General features: G+C 38.0%; 1 long non-coding RNA gene across 1 annotated transcript; it reads right to left on the bottom strand.

Annotated features, from left to right (window-relative positions):
- Positions 1-7,151: 7,151 nt before the first annotated feature.
- On the bottom strand, positions 7,152-8,039 carry LOC147544074 (uncharacterized). Its single transcript, XR_015224131.1, has 3 exons — positions 7,979-8,039; positions 7,477-7,557; positions 7,152-7,278 (listed from the first exon to the last, which is right to left on the bottom strand). It is a non-coding gene; the product is annotated as an uncharacterized LOC147544074 (long non-coding RNA).
- Between the last annotated feature and the right edge of the window lie 7,304 nt (positions 8,040-15,343).

Here is a 15,343-nt window from a genome sequence, read left to right as displayed (position 1 = left end):
TTGACTATAGCATCTTTGTTAAAAACAAGTCCAATTCAGACAAGCCATATTCAAATTAAAACAAGATACCACCATATTATTCATTCAGGTCTCCAGTGCAACATCTGGATCACGCGTATCATAACAAAAGAAGAGGCATGGAGAAAAACACTCCTTTCTAACGAAATGAGCATAAGTATCAACTTCAAGAGCATGACCCGCATTCACAGCAGAGACATTCTTACTCTGAATAGCGACCATGTATGGCTTTACAAAAGGCAATCCAAAGCCTGGAACACGAGACCCGAGAAGTATGTTGATCAAACTGTAAAGAACAACATTTCTGCTTCAACCAACCAATTAGCTCAGAGTTCAAGCAAAAAAATTATCACCAAATAAAATTAGTCTAAAAGAATAGTTAGTTCGGTAGGCATAAAAGCTTTCATACCTAATTTAAAACTTGACACAATTGTACGAGTCTCTAGTTTCATGAACAAAAATTCAATTAATACTTGATGGATGGTATAGCATGGCCATGTTTGGCCCTTTGTCGACAGGCATCAAGACATTTAAACGTACAAACTGAATTATTAAATCGATTCCAACCTTTATCTCGAAATATCACCCACATCTATTGGTGCCATACCACGATGGTTGAAGATACTTTAGAAACTTACAAAATAGTCTTATTATTAAAAAATAAAACAAGTAAACAAAATAAGCATCTACACACATCGTAGGTATAAGCACAAGAGTAAACATGCTTCCTGCCAGTATGTTTAATAAAATCGATTCAGACCTTTATCTCGAAATATCACCCACACCTCTTGGTGCCATACCACGATGGATGAAGATACTTATGAAACTTACAAACTTAATCTTCTGCATACAATAGTAACCACCAAGACACAAGTGCAATCAAAATAGAGTCCATTGTCATACTTAATCATGCATTAGCAAATGTTTCTAGGTGTCTCGCAATAACACATGCATCTTATTACCAAGAATAATACCACACCACATAAATATTCTTATGAAAGATTCTACTACCAAACTTAATCTTCCTGATGGTACTTTTGAATAACACTTGCGTATCCTGGCGGTGTACTATGGAATACAGAGAGACCTAATTTGAAAACTTGTAAAAAAAGATTTAAGTAAAATAAAAAATAAACAAAATAATAAAGTATACATCATATCAAAATCATAACCAGAAAAATGAAACCAATTAGCTGACAGGCAACATGGGACTGTATGAAAGACGGTACCCACTGTAATCTCGAATAAAGCTTATCTTGATGCATGAACGCACTTATCGTTATCTGTAAAAGTTAATTTATTAGAACTCATGGGACTTATTTATCGTTATAGACTTCGTACATCGTTATAAGCATCTTCATGTGTTGTGTGTAAGTGTATAACCACACTAAGGAATCCAACCGATACCAACTGGCAATCATTGTTTCTGGTTCAATCGATATTGACTGTTGACCCATTTCCGTAGTTCAACCAATAACAAATGCCAGCCATCCTTTATAATCCAATCTCAAATAGAATCACAAATTTTTTGAAGATGCTTACAACGATTACAAACTACTAGACATTTTACAAAAATATATAATAAGCAAATCTGGAAATAGTCTCTAAATACAACCCAATCGAACATTAACTACCAATATAGAGGGTTTGCCATTAGCCCATTACAATCTGAAATGATACTTGAGAGTCATTTTTTCGAACTAGGCCATGTTTTTGGTAGTGTACAACTGAGCGAGTATGAAGAGACTATAACCACAAAATTGTTACACCCCACATTTTTTGGTAGCTTACTTTACTATCCACAACTCGAATTAAGCTCCAAATAGTACCCACATATCTTGCTACCATACCACGGTTTGTAAAGATACTTAAAAACTAGTAACTATTATTAAAACAAAATGAACAAAGTAATGCCACAAAAGTGAAACCAAGCTACAACGTGAACTGTACCAGAATAGTGCCAACCGTGATCTCGAATGATGCATGCACGTAATTACATAACTTGTAAGAGTCATTCTACTAAAATTTGTAAGAAATTTTTGGTAGCTATTGACTTTGGACATCAAGGGAACAACTTAACCAGCAATAGAAAGTATTCCCAAGTGTTTCGAATATAGTCCACTAACAATCTTAATCCCGCATAAATCCCCCAGTTCCCATAGTACTAATCTCACATGCAAATCTAATTATATGTTGCTCATAGGTTATACAAATCCAGTATATGGGAGAAAACCTTAAAACAGATTCATTTTGCTATCTGATAGACTAAATGAGCAAGATTTGATTAAGGATCTTAAGTTTAAAACAGTAGAGATGTTCAAGATTTAGAGATCACTGGCGGACATCTTTCCGAGCAAGATTGGGAGAATAAGCATAAAAATTCATTATTACCTAGATCACAGGCGTTGTTCTGGACAAGATCTCTGTTTTTTAGCGGGACAAAAGAGAAGATAAGCATAAACATTCATTATCAGTGACGTCTTTATGATCAAGATCGTCGTTCTTGATATCTCTCTTTCAAAATATCCGTCTATCCTTCTTTTGGCGCAATTAGGGTTTTATTTTATGATCACAGTAAACACAGAAGATGATCCAACAACAATATCTAACGCAATTAGTTAATACTAAGTCATAATACGCCTATAAAGGCACTGAATCTCTTTATCGTTTCAATTAAAAATTTAAGGATCGAGACTTAAAGATTAGGCTATAGCGGAATTAGCGAGGCCAGAAAATGTACTTACAGAGATCTCACTGTGAAGACGAACACAAATTAAGGATCTTACGTTTGAGCCGTAGAAAAATTAGGGTTTCCTGATATCAAGATTTAGAGGTCACTGGCCGACATCTTTCAGAGCAATATTGAGAGAATTAGCATAAACATTCGTCGCCACCGACGTACATTCTTGATATCTCTCTTTCACGATATCCGTCTAATCATCTTGTTCTTGTCACGCAGTTAGGGTTTTATTTTAGGGTAAATAACCATAAAGGCATGAAACAGAGATAACAAACCATTGAAAACCCTTCGGATCTGACTTAGCATCTGTTAGAGAGAGAGAGAGGAAGAGAGAATGGTGTTCTCACAAGATCTTCACGGGATGGATATCTCAGTTAGAGTTTTATTTTAGAGAGAATAAACCCGTTTCCATCTAAGAGAATGGTGGCTCCCTCCCTTCATATAAGGAAACGAGGGTGTAACCCGTGCGAGGGTGGGAATTCTACCCGAAAGCCCGATACTCGTCACGTTTACCCGCGCCCGAAGATGGGTACTACCCGCCCAACCCGATGATTTTTCGTGGGCGGGCTCGGGTGAAAAGCTCTGCCCGCCACCCCGCCCATACCTGAGCCCGATATGCTCACCCGACGGGTGCCTATAGATGCCAATCACTTTGAGTGTCGATTATACTTCACTATAAAGCCCAAAGTAGATTTAAGGTTTCTCCCAAGATATATAAACTACACATTGAAGCAACCCTAATAGTTTACCACATTGAATCTGAGAAGTTCGGTAGCAAAGAGAGAGAAAAAGAATCTACGTTGTCTCTCTAGCCGTTTCTCTCTTATTTACTAGACCTTCTTGTGCCAACCTTTTTCTCTATTAAATAAGTTATTGGGATCATCTTCCATCTCTATGTAGTGGTCAAATTTTAAGATTATTTTGATGTGAAGGAAGAACAAAGAAGAACTAATGAAACATACAAAGATAAGAAAAAAAGTGGAAGACAACCAAGTCTCATGTTTGCATATATAGATCTATATCAGTTGTTGATTTCTTATGTTACGGAATCTGAGTATTTCTTTCATTCTTGATTTATAAGTTTTGTAAAGATTTGGTATCAATTTGTTTAGAGAAGCTTATTTGAACAATATCAAATTTCTAGAGTTTCCTGGTCTGGTAGAAAAATATCAAATAAAGAAACCCGATGCCCGATTTGCCCGAAGCCCGACTTGCCCGATGCTTTAGTGGGCATGGGCGGGCTTTGATCATAGGAGATTTCAGAAAAGCCCGCCCGAATCCGCCCGAGAACCCGAGTGGGCAGAGGAGAAACTTACCCGACCCGCCCGAGCCCGACTCAGAATTACCCGCGGGTGCCCATACCCGCCCGATTCCCACCCCTACCCGTGCCCATAGGGCAAGGACAATATTTTCAAACGTTATGTGAGATGTGTATTTTTTCTCTTTCAGATTGATGGTATAAACTGACAACAAAAATAAATAAAAATTAGTCGTGTTCTATTACGTTTAACAAAAAAATAGAATACTTTAATGGTTATAGTCAATACAACAATTAACTCAACACGTTAGAAAAATCTAGATTTCAATTTACACAATTCAGTTTTAGAAATCCACATAACCACAAAAACTGAGTACCACAAAATACACTCTAATGGAAATTCAAATTAAGAGCTACATTTCAAAATAATTTGAAACAAATTAGAATACACGACCCTTTTGAATCTAGTTTGTCGCTTCTACAACCACTACTGTACGATCTTTGGGAAGAGGTTCTTGTGACAAATAAACATTACAAATTAGAATACAAAACCCTTTTGAATCTCGTTTGGCGCTTCCACAACCACAACTGTACGATCTTTTGGAAGAGATTCTTGTAACGAATCTTTTGTGATTTCTTCCGCTACCATAGTCGTACAATCTTCACTCTTGTAGATATACTTGTGAAGATATTTAATTGTTGAACTTCGCTCAGACGGATTATGAACCCCTATGAGTACTGCAGGAGGTTCTTTCTGTAATAAATCCATTCAATAATCCCTCGAACAAACCGTAAGTTGAGTTGATGAGTAAAAGAGAACCTAATCACAAACACAAAAATGAGTAATCGATCACAAATTCAGTAAGCCTAGAGTTTGAATCAGTAACACATAGAAATTTGAATAATTTCAAACGACAAAATCAACAAATAGTAAGCTTAGGTCACACAAATTTCTTCAAAGAATATAACCCAGCAAGATGCAAGATTCAATATATAGATTTCTCCTAAGTTTTACTGTAGTTTAAGTGCCAAATGATAATAGAACAACAAAATAATGACTTAAATCATATTGAATCCTAAGAGGCCAAAAATTCAGTAACAATGTTACAAAAAAAAAGTGATAAAACCAACAAAATTACATTAACATTGACAGACAAAAAATTTCACCAAAACTGTAAAGAGAAAGAGGGAAAATTTTAGCAAACTATATAAAGAGAGAAGTGACAATATTAGAGATGTGAAAATGTCTGTAAAAAATAAGAAACTTAACTACACTAATTCCACTTTCCACATTGAGTGAATGCGAATCTATCTAATCTATCTAATAAGTTCAACCATATTTTATACCTAAGTTCAAGCATATTATGCAATTCGATTCGCATTGAGTGAATGTGAATCTATCTAATAAGAAGTAAAGAAAAAACATTAAGAATTAGCTACTCCAACCATTATAAATACCAAGTTTCGTAGACCAAACTTCATTAACCAAGTCTCAACACTTGATTAACAATTATAAAGAGGGGAATCTATACAACCAGTGATCAAAGCCGAAGAAATTACTCACTCGTAGCAGACTAATCTGACGAACAACACCTATAGAAGATCGTTCGAAGTTAGAAGAACCTGTAAATTAAGAAAAAAAAATTAACATGGTGACATAATAACGAAGGGCATACAAACTATAATAAGCCAAAAAATCCAGCTATAATAAGGCAAAACATTTTAGCAACCAAAATCACACAGTTCAAATTAACATGGTGAGATAGACAAAACATCAACTAAACACAGACAAATGAAAGAAAATGAAGTAGAAGGAACAAATGAAACAATTAAATATGAACTAAAAGATGACGTATATCTCGGTCTGGAGGCCTTAAACCGAAACCTTATGTTGAGAGAGAGAGAGAAAGAGGTTCTGTTTAGAAGCTCTTAATCAAAGACGTTATGTGTATATGTGGGAGAAAGAGATACGAGTGTGAGCGACAGAGAGGAACAAAGACCCATGGGTGGTGAGAGGAAGCCCAAACTCAATTTTTTGTAAGAGTGTGCATGAGAGAGGGTTAGGATGCTCACACCCGGTCTAATCCAAACCCATGCTTCACCGAGGGCTGGAACACATGCCCAGACTGGGCTACTTCACGCAGCTTGTGAGTCTATTTAGGGGCTGACATGTTCAACCTACACTTAATTATGAGTCTACGGACAGGTCAGACTACTTAAAGATACCGGACACAATGAATCTTACAGTCACATGCCCCATTTGAAAAATACTGAAATCAAATGACAATCATAAACATTGCAGAATAAGGAGACTATAAGTAACAGAACTATGAATCATTAGGTAAAATCTCACTTCAGTAAGTTCTAGCATCCGGCATAATTAGTATTGCAAATTGTTGCTTCAGGTACTCTGTGTGGCTTGTATTATCTTAAGAGTAAAGAAAAAAGGATTTTTCCTTTCCCCCTCATACCCATATAAACTGTTACTCCGTTAGATCACTCGAGATAAACTTAGGAGCCCATATTTGACCATGGGAGGATGGGGAAACTTATAAATATCAAGTTGCCAACCAACTTAATACTTATTGAGAACTGCAATCAGAAAATCAGTCACACAATAAAAACCGTTAAGTTGAATCATTTCAAAAGGAAAAATCAGCACATTGTAAGCTTACACCACATAGATTTATTCAAATAAGAAAATCAGGAAGATGAGAGTAAAATTGTAAAGATTTCTCCAAAGTTATACTGACTCTAAGAGCCAAGATAATAGTTGAACACCAAATTAATGACTTAAATCATATTGTAGCATAAGAGGCCAAGAATCCAGTAACAATGTAAAGGTGAAAAGACAATAAAATCAAACAAAATGTATAGAGTGGCAAGATATTTACCTAAGAGAGTTCCAATGAAGAACAAAGTAACACTATATGGAAAAAAAAGACGTAATTAGATTAGAAGACCCATATAAGAAGTAACACTAACATAGCAAGTTAACCTAAAAATTTACTTTTTGTTAACCTAAAAGTTAACCTTAAAGCTTCAATGTTTACATAACCTAAACCCAAACTATTATCAAATATCATGAAAACTAACATTGCAAGTTACCCTAAAGGCCTAAACAACAAATTTAATCTCGATTTAGCATAACACAAACAATTTTTAAGAAGAAGCACCTGAACGGCTACCCTTAAAATCCTACAGTCAGATCCAGAGACTTGAAACCTGAGAGAGATTGTGCGTGAGAGAGATAGAGAGATGCCTGCAAGTGGACAAATTGATGTGAGATGAGAGAGAGCATGAGATGGGAAGGAAACTCGAATAAATTTTTCACGTAAGAGTGTATTGGCGAAACCTAGAAATTTGACAGTTAAATTAAGTTCTCCTAAGTTTGACTACCCCGAAAAAACCAAAATGGTGGCAAAACTGCAGAGTGATAGTATTTGAAAACCGAGATAACCTTCTAGTTGTAGATAACATATCAAATCATTGGGCAAAATTGCAAAACAGCGGGTACTCCATTATTGATGGTATTTGAAACCTAGATGTGAAATCATAGATAAGAAACCTAGACATAAATCCCAATAACATAAATCAGGTTAAAAACCTAAATAACATCTCAATCTAGATAACATATCAAAACATTTGAATCAACACCCATAACACATAACATAAATCAGATTAGACAGTTACCTAAGAAATCTTCAAAACCCTAGATTTAACATACCTTGAAAGCTTGAAAGAAGGTTAACTATCTCATTCCCAGAAACCCTAATTTAAAAAGTCATCAAATTATATGAACCCTAATTTCGAAAGTTACAAATTTCAACATCAATCACCTGTATGAACCGAGAGAGATGGAGAGAACGTTTCTGTGTCTGAGCGAGAGAGGGACATCAAGAAACAAAAATAGAGAGAGAGCAGATAAAGAGAAAAAGATAGAGAGAGAGAGAGAGACGTACCTGTGAGAAGAGATGAGCAGGAAGGAGTTTTGGAGATTTTTCAAAAAAAAAGAGAGATGAGAGAGGGAGTCAGAGAATGTCTTGAGAAAGATTGGAAGAAGAGTGGACGGGAAGATGAGGGACGCAAGGAGTTGTTTGGGAGGGTATCTTTGAAAGATGCTCTTTGCTTTCTTCTCTTCCGTTGGATGAAAAGTAATTAGATCTAGACCTTCCAATTCTAAAAAAACTCAATCCTCAACCACTTGATATAAATTGGTGAGGATAAATCCTAACCATTGGGAGGAGGGAAAAAGATACCCTCCTCCCTTATTATATAGATATAATATAACATAATATAATATAATATAATATTATAATATAATAATAATATAATATTATAATATAATATAATAATATTATATTATATCTATAATATAATATAATCATATAACATAATATAATATAATAATAAGAAAATATTCCCAACAAAGTTTGTTCTCTCTCTCTCTAACCTCTCCCTATAACCGTCACTCTCTCTCTCTCTTAAACCAGGTACATATCTGAGTTTTTTCCTCCGGCAAAGGGATCCTCATCTCAATCACCACTGTGGTTCAGGCAAATCACACTACATGTACACTCTAGGTGCTACTAAGAATAGATTTAAAGTTGTCGATTCTCTCTTATTTGAGTACAAGAATGATTTTGTTATTGAAGTGGAAAAACAAGGTTACGATCACCGTAACTTAACCAATCCATCGGCTGCGTTCGATGATGGTAAAACGGTTATAAAACTCGATCTATTGCAGTTCCTCCACAACATTACATAACATATCTTTCTCCTACACCATCACCACTTATAAATGGAGGATTTAAAGAATAGAAGACCGATTAGTGCAAAGAAAGGGGATTGGAAAACATCTTGATTCGTTTTTTATTAGTATTAATGTAATTATTTTGTCGACCTTTAGGGTCTTTTCATTCACGATCTTCAGGATCTTTTGTCGGCCTTTAGGGTCTTTGCTTTTAGTCAGTGTCGAGTCAATTTTTTTTTATTATGATAAGCAGGAGGAGCCCGAAACGAATACAATGAAATAAGAAATAAAAAACAGCAAAGAAGTCAAATTACATCATCTCATTAGCCCCACCCTTTCCTCATTCTCACTGTTCCTCTAGAGTCCGCATTAATGATATTGACTAATTCCACCGGAAGTTGACTAATATTCAAGTGAGTCACCCCCGGTCCGAGCTTCATCTTCGACAAGAAATCTGCAGCCTGATTGGCTTCTCTATAGACATGAACTTATCTTATGTAACTCTCACGAAGTTGAGGAGAGAAATAAGAATATCTACCATGTAACTTCGTGATGTTGATCACTTATGAATGAATGTATGGTTTTACTCAAAAAAAAATAAATAAATAAATAAAAAGAAAATATTATAATAATCTAATAGTAGTATAATATAGTAATATACGTAATAAATAAGATAATAATATTATCTTATTATTATAATAAGTTATAATAAGATGATGAAGTCGCCAGCAACATCTGGCCGGCGACTTTTTTCTGGCGACATTAAAGGGGTGTTTGGTTTAACTTTTTTTGTCTTCCACCGTCTTCCCCGGAAACTTTAATGCTTTCCCCAAAACAGTGGCTTATAATTTCACTCCACCAACCTGAATTAGAGCTCTGATACCACTTGATGCGTTTTCCCGGAAGCGTGAGTACGGAGTGAAAGGGAAAATATCGTAACAGGTAACTAGGAAGATCCGGATCACCACACTTTGATAAAGTTGCCACCACAAAGTGATAAAGAAACTGATTGAGCTAACACCACACCTGGATAAAGTTGCCACCACCAGATGATAAAGACGCTCGAAATCCACCACCAATGGCTCTTCCAAAACCAGGGGATAAAGGAGTTGATCTAAACAAATCCAAAGTCACAAAGACTCTATAATTTCCAATTCAATATTCTCTGCCCTTTTTTCCATTCATAATAAGCCTCATTATATAGAGGAGAATACATTAAATGGGGAAATAACTAAATGGGGAAATAAAAGCTAGTCTAAATGCATAGAATCTAGTTACATTGGAAACTTTCTTAGTTTAAATGCTTTCTTAGTTTAAATGCATGAATGTAGAAAGACTAGACCAAATTTAATGCAAGTTACTAAAACGAGAATGACTCCTTAAGTCGGCGAGAAACTTCTTTAAAGACCATAATTATCCAGTTGATTGGTCCAACTTCAGCAAAGTAACGCTCAGACCCCGGGTAAGAATATCGTCGTATCCCAGCGTTGCTTGTTCCAGACCTGCTTCATGATCCAGAGCTGTTTGGGTCAGCTCGGGTTGATCTAGCTCCGATGCTCCCGCATCATTATCAACGTTATAGCCGGTGGGCCAACTCATTGGGAAGACAGGGGCAACAAGCGGCGCCGGAAAAACCACGAGATCATGACAATACGCTACGAGACCTCACCGCCCATGGTCTTCACTGACGATGACCTGGAAGGAGCAAGGAGCTGGAGCAAGGAGCGAGGAGCTGGAACAGAGAACAGAGCAGAATCCAGAGCTATAAGCAGAGCTGATTAGAGGAATCTCTCCTCTCACAACAGAATATACCATCATAATGGAGGCTGTCATGCATCAACTCCCTTCTTCATGCTGATTTAATGGGAGACCAATTTTTGACATCAGCAGACTCGAGTATTCAAACAAGGCAAGCCACGCTTTGCCAAAATACTCCAAGCTTTGGCCACGCCAAACACAATGCAGGTACAATATAAATTATATGTAAAGGGTAGTACCCTTACCCTTATGGATAGAAGAGGCAAATAATATGTATCTGTAAAGGGTAATACCCTTAATACCCTTACCCTTATGGATATGAGTCATTCGTCGGCGGAACTACACCCTGGCAAAACAGCTAAGTCCGCACCAAGAGCACTCGGCAAACTCACCTTGCCTTGAAACTACAAGCTTGCACGTGCCTCGATCAGCACACCAACTCCTCCTCATTAAAAGTCTACGATCAAAAGCACTCGGCGTATTAAAATCAGAGACACCAAACATATTTTGGTAAAAATCAACACACTCCTGGGCCACCAAGTCTGCTCTGAGAACCTTTTCTCCCATCTCATTATAAAGGAAAGGAATGATATTTCTAGACTTCCTTTCCTTCAAAGAGGCATGGAAGAATTTAGTGTTCCCATCCCCTAAGTCAATCTTTTGGACCCTTGCTTTCTGCCTCACCATAGACTCTTCCATTCTAGCCTTCTTCACAAAAGAAGCTACTGCTTCCCTCTCAGCCTTCCTAGAGTCCACACAAAGGGGGTTTAGATGCAACCTAGTCTGACAAGTCTCCATCTCCTTCCTAGCCAAAGCAACCTTGCCAGAGAAGTCACTAAACCTCTCCTTTTTCCACAAGATGAGAGCAGCCTTCACCTTCTTAAGCCTGCTAACCAATCTAAACATTGGGTTTCCTGTCACTTCCATTTGCCAAGCCTTATCCACCACCTCCAAGAACTTCTCCTCCTCAGTCCAACAATTGAAAAATTTGAAAGGTCTAGGCCCAACACCAACCTCTTCAAACAAGCTAACCAGACAAGGAGAGTGGTCAGAAACACCTTGATTAAGAAACTCAGCCCTAGCAGTTGGAAAGAGTTGAATCCATTCAATGTTTATTAAGGCCCTATCCAACTTTTGAGTGATACAATAATCCCCCTCCTGTAAGTTAGACCAAGTAAAATAACACCCTGAAAAAGGACAATAAAAAAGCTTAGTGTCACTCACACAATCTCTGAAATCAACAAGCTCATTGGCTCTCACCACAGCACCTCCCATCTTTTCCTCCACCTCCAAGATGGCATTAAAATCCCACAATCCAAGGAACAATATGAGCCTGATCAAGCCCCCTCATCTCAGACCACAAGCTCTTCTCTCCACCACTGTATTCCTAGCATAGACACAAGTCAACATAAAGGACCTACTGTCCCTCAACACCACCATGACAGTCAAACTTCGATCAGTCATTGAAACCAAAGAAACAGAGACCTGGCAAGGATCCCACCCAAGCCACACTCTACCAGCTCTATCACAATCATAATTATTAAACCAGCACCAAGTAGGCATCAAAAGATGCTTAACCTTGTCATTATTAACCACATCAACATGAGTCTCCAACAAGCTACAAAGACTCAACTTATTGTCTCTAATAAATTTTACTTCTTCCTTTATTCTGAGAGAGTCATTAAGCCCTCTCACATTCCAACTCCCAAAGCTAATCATTAAGAGTTCTAAGAGGACCTCTCCCCTTCCCCCCCAACTCTCACCTGACCTCCCCCAACACCACTAAACAGAGCAACTCTTGTGGCAACACCCACATTCCCTTCTTGTGCTCCACTCACCTCCATAGCATCTACCTCTTGATCAACATAACTAGACCCCACTATATCAGCTGCAATAGTACCCTGAGTAGAATCAACTGCACAAAGCCTCTTATGAGCAGTCACCTTACTTCTATCCTCTTTATTTGCAGGAGTGAGCCTCCTAGCCACATCCAAATTCTTGTTTTTCTTAGAGTTCCTAACTTGGGTCCAACCACCCTCATCCATCAATTCAATACTAGGAACAGAAGAAGAAGCAATTCCATCCATACTTTTTGCAGAGGTCTCCTTAGAATGAGGCAAGCTCTGAGCACAAGCAGGACCTAAAGAAAGCTTAGAGCTCTTTGGAGGAGGCTCCCTCATAGAAGCCACACCCCTCACACGAGCTGGTCCACTCTCAGGAATTACTGCCTTCCCATTATTAGGAACAGGAAGATCAGGTTCAACATTAGCCTTCTTAGAGGCATTCTGTCGAACAGTGACCTTACACTTACCAATTGAATGACCAAAAGCACCACACCAAGTACACTTCATTGGTTTCCAAGCATATTCAACCTTAATATCAATATTTCTAACATTCTTAACTGAAAAAGAAATTACCTCAGGCATAAGACAATCCTTGGAGATCTCCACACACACTAGCATAAGCCAGCCGAGACTTCCTTGTTGTTGGTTCATCTAACATAATAGGCTTACCTAAGTGACTAGAAATCTTTGCCAACCCTTTTGGATTCCAAAGAAACATGAGAACATTACGAAAACAAACCCAAACAGGCAAGGACTCCATTGTAACTACATCATCTTCAATAAACAACTCCCATGGTCGAACAAAGAACAACCGGTTAGCAAACATAGAGTGGCTCCATCTCTAAAACCCTATGTCTATCCTCCTCGAGATCAAACCGAATAATATAGGCTGCATCTCCATGTGCAGTCAAAAGCATATTTCTTTTGGGCTTCCATCGATCAAGTAAAACCCTTCGAACCACCATGAAAGGAAGTCTCTGACCAACAAACGACCTAATAACCAGATTCTCACACTCCTTGATTTCATCTTCAAACTGTTCTAATAAAATTTCTGGAAGCTCACCCTCCTTCCCCATTACTGGAGGTGAATACTCCAGCTTAGATCTGAACTTTGTCTCCTCCGGTCGAAGCAGAGAAGTCCAACTCGACGCACTTCTCTTCTCATTCGAATCAGCATAACCCCCTTTAACTCCTGAACCACTCACATCTTCTTCAAATTTTGAATCATAACCAGTAGAATCATCTCCTACTCCCTCCATAGAAATTGGAGGGAGTAAGAGCATATGCTCCCCTGTCGCCAGACCAAGCAAAATCTCCCACAAACCCAGAACCACCAACCACCGACCGCCGAAAAGCTCAAAAAACCAACCCTAGAATATCGCGCCGCCTCACTCTTTCTCTCTCCTCTTTTTTACTTCCTACACCTTGAAAATTTCCCATCTTCTTTGCACTTCATCTCCTCTTGACACCAAATTCCCTGATTCCTAACACAGAAAACCCAATCTTCTTCAATAAATCGAGGGTTTGAGAAATTATGGTTCTAGAAGTAAGGAATTTGAGGGATTGAGAAACAAGGGTTTTGGAAGTAAAGATTAGAGTTTGGAGGATTGTGGTGATGAAATTGTGGGTGAGTGTTCATGGAGGAGGCGGCTGAGCTCGAACACCACTGTGAAGACCCTGGTGGTGATGGTGACCGTGCATGGAAAGAGGGTAGCAGAAAAATAGCAGGAAAGAAAGTTGGGTTTCACTCAATACCTAACAAGTTCATATGAAGAGAAGATCAAACGAAAACTTCTTTAAAATTTCAGAATTAGATCTCACTCCTCTACATGTCTGAAATCAAGATCTAACAAGGAATGCTACTACGAAGGAACATTAATGGAGGAATCAATATCTAACTTAGAAGAAGAAAAGATGAGAAGCAAACTCTAATGGAGGAAAACGTTGAAGAAGAAGAATAAGACTAGTCGGCCTAGGGTTTTGTGTTTCTCAACTGAAGATGGGAATGAGCCGAATCAGTGTTATTTTCGCGAGGGTAAAATGGTCTTTTTGCATATTTCAGATGGTGCCCTCAAGTTTCAGACTTGTGTTTTAAGTGTGAAAAAATGGGTTTTATTCAGCCCATTCAGACTTCCAATCCCTTCAGTCAAGTTTTCAGATTTTATTAATAAAGAAAAACAAACATCTGAAAGTTTTTTAGGGTTTTTTCTTGCTGGAATCTCCGGTTGGGTTGGAGATCACTTACGGTGATCAAGCATTCATGAAGGACAAAGGGGAAGTAGGCGAAGGTCGATTTCTCTTGCAGTGACGATGAGATGGAAAAGGAAACCCTAGAGGAGACTAATGATGAAGAGCAGCGAACAGATCCAAAAATATCAGATTCGGTTGGTATTTGTTTTAAAGCAATGCCTAAATCAACACCACTGAATGGGGTTTCTTCATCACGAAGTTCTGTTTCAAAGGAGATAACTACATCGAGTTCGCTTAGGGTTAATGGAGGTTCTTCAATGGCTGCTGCAAAGAAAAGGGTCATGGGTTCTAATCCATCAGCTGATGTTATTCGAAATAACTTGTTTGCTGGAGTTCTTCGAGGGTTAGCAGATGCGAGGAAGAACTCCGATCAACAAGCTAGTTTCAACTCGCCGGTGATCTTGAGATCCCATGCAGAACAGATTAGGGTTCCGATGGGAGCAGGAGGTTCGTCAAACCAGGTCCAAACATCAGTTGGGCCTCCTTTGGTGGGTGCTTCTAAAATTGGTAATTGGACTAATCTCTTTCACTCGCAGCAAGAAACCGAACAAGATGAACTTCATTATGTTCAACCAGGAGTAAGAGATGGTGGACGAGTAGCAGAATTTGATGTTTCTGACTTTGCAACCGAAATCAAATCTTTTGAAGAAGTGCTTATTGGTAGTTTCATTGGGGAAAGATTAGCATATGGACTAGTGCATAGTGTTCTTTCAAAAATGTGA

The sequence above is a fragment of the Eschscholzia californica genome, unplaced genomic scaffold, assembly GCF_041429995.1.
Source record: "Eschscholzia californica isolate CP2 unplaced genomic scaffold, dmEscCali1.0.p SCAF_4, whole genome shotgun sequence".
NCBI classification, from domain to species: Eukaryota; Viridiplantae; Streptophyta; class Magnoliopsida; order Ranunculales; family Papaveraceae; genus Eschscholzia; species Eschscholzia californica.
The sequence above is the reverse complement of the archived record's forward strand: the minus strand, read 5'-3'. Positions and strand labels throughout refer to the sequence as shown.